Below are 2,710 nucleotides of genomic sequence, written 5' to 3' on the forward strand. Positions count from 1 at the left end.
TATATATATGTGTGTGTGTGTATATAATATATATATATACATATATATATATATATATATATATATATATATATATATATATATATATGTATATATATATATATATATATATATATATATATAAATATATATAATCTCTTATGTGCGTCAAAACTTACGAAAGGCTTGTGTTAGTAATTTTCTTTTTCAAGATTATTTTCTCCAAAATAAACAGACGATCGAACAATAATCTATAAAAATACTGAAGTCAAACTGACGATGTCGAGCTGAGTTTTACTTTCTCTATATATAACGAAAGGAGAGAATATTCTTCTCAGGATTTGCATTTTGTACAACGCAAGTTATATTGTACTTCTTTTCATAAAACGTTAATAGCTAATTAATAAATTCTAATTTTCTGAGTTTAGGAAAAGTGATAGACAAATTAGCTTTAGTAATATTTGTATATTAACTTACCCTTCATTCAAATCCTTTATTTAACATTACCAGGAAAAGGCTCTCGGGGTTTAAAGGTTTAAATGTTTAAAGCCCCCTCATGACTGGCAAAAGTAAGGGGCAAGACAAAGCCCTAGAGACTGACCAAATATATATATGATCAGCGCCGAAGTTCCCTCTACATCAAGCTAGGACCAGGTAGAGCCAGGCAATGGCTGCTGATGACTCAGCAGGTAGACCTATAGGCTCCCCAAAAGACGTGAAAGTTACACCCTTTATTAGAAACTTTCAAGCTTGAGCGGGGTATTACATTCAATTTAAAAGTCGGGTTAACTTTCATTTCTATTACAGCTTCAAAATTATACAAACGCTTTGCAATTGATGTTGTGGTGTTTTCTCCGATTAAAAAAATATTTTGGTCCTATTAAACGAAGCTGTTTTATATGCAAAATATAATCCTTTATTCATTACTGAATATAATACCATTCATATTTCATATATGTAATTATAAACTGATATCTCTTTTGATATACCTCATCTGAATAATACATGTATATTCATACGAAGCAGGTGGCAAAGTCTTCCAGGTATTTCATTTCATATGAATACAATACTTCCCTTAGTTTTATCTGTTCCATTCTTCATGACTCTTGTATACATAGATTTTCTTCTTTACTTTTATAACTTTTTATAGTTTATTCTTATCTCCATAATTCAATCTAGTCTCTCGGTGCCCTTTAGCAGTGAACACCCCCTCCTCCCCCTCCCCCCACCAAAAACAATATACTTTTTTTATATCGTTAAAACATCGCCATGGATCCCAGGCAGCTGCATCCCGCCTGATATACTAAGGCATTTATTGGTTCCTCGCGATGATATTCCTGATACGCTTGACATCCTTCCTCTGATTATCTCCAAGACTTGGATTCTCTTTCAGCATCCCCCAAGGCCTCCGAGAGCCTCTTCAGTGTTCTCCAAGGTCCTCCATCCAATCTCGTTCCTCTGATAACATTCGACAGTTGGTTTGAGGATATTTTTGTGAGCCTTCTTCTTCTTCCGTGAAGAGATATCTGCAAAGATCACATTCGACAGCTGGTTTAAGGATAAATGTTTGGTTGTGTTCTTCTTCTTCTTCTTCTTCTTCTTCTTCTTCTTCTTCCATGGATGATATACTTGCAAATATCTATCGAGACCCAGTTCAGTTTTTCATTTGATTTTCTACTATTTCGTTATATTTTTTCATGACAAATACCTTTGAATTAGTTGTAAACAGATGGACGATATCGCAGTACCTTCGCAAACCTTTTCTGTAAAATTGACCGAACGAGTATAGCCGATAGATCGAGCTGGAAAGTCGTTTACATTCACAACGTTTGATTTCCAACCGTATTAACCCTTCCACTGCCATTAGTACTTAGCCAAAATTTTAGATGTCAACATCTTTTAAAATCACCCGAACCAAAGCAAGTTGATATTCAATGGAAAGATCTTAAAGAGAGCTTTCCAATAAATATCAGCAAGCAAGGATTCGTGTGCTCTAGAAAGATTTTGTTACAACAGAAGTTTTGTTGAGTTCACCACTGGCAGTGAAAGGGTTAATATGTGGTCTTGGTTGAGTCTTACTTAGAAAAACATTGGGATTTTACTGTCAATAATAAAAGTTATAGAAACGCTCTTCTTTCTTTAAATTGGTATCATAAGGAAGGTCAACGCTATGGAGACTAACTTTCAATAGATGAATATCCAGAGAGAGAGAGAGAGAGAGAGAGAGAGAGAGAGAGAGAGAGAGAGAGAGAGATTTGGAGCTTTCCGACATAAGAGAAAAAAATTAATTGATTTGGAGTTTTCTTACGAGAGAGAGAGAGAGAGAGAGAGAGAGAGAGAGAGAGAGAGAGAGAGAGAGAGAGAGAGAGAGAGAGAGATGCACTAATGCGCATATTACATACAATAATAAAGTGAACTGCAGAATGCATTCATTAAGATAACTTCTAAGCCAATGTCAGAATGTCATCGATGGCACACCCATCAAGATATATCATAGGTCGATGCTTGACCTTTGAGGTCAAGTCGTAAATTTGGGGCAGGGCACGGAATGATAATAATTGCCACACATAACGAGGAAGAGAGTTATAATTTGTTTCTTCTTTATCAATATTATCTGGTTCTTTTATATATATTTTTCGTCAGTAGTTTGAGATTTCTTTGTATGTTATTGTATTTTCAAGGTAAATTGTATATTCTTTTTATTCGTTGATATTATTAAAAAAGATCTCTT

This window comes from Palaemon carinicauda, chromosome 3, assembly GCF_036898095.1.
Source record: "Palaemon carinicauda isolate YSFRI2023 chromosome 3, ASM3689809v2, whole genome shotgun sequence".
NCBI classification, from domain to species: domain Eukaryota; kingdom Metazoa; phylum Arthropoda; class Malacostraca; order Decapoda; family Palaemonidae; genus Palaemon; species Palaemon carinicauda.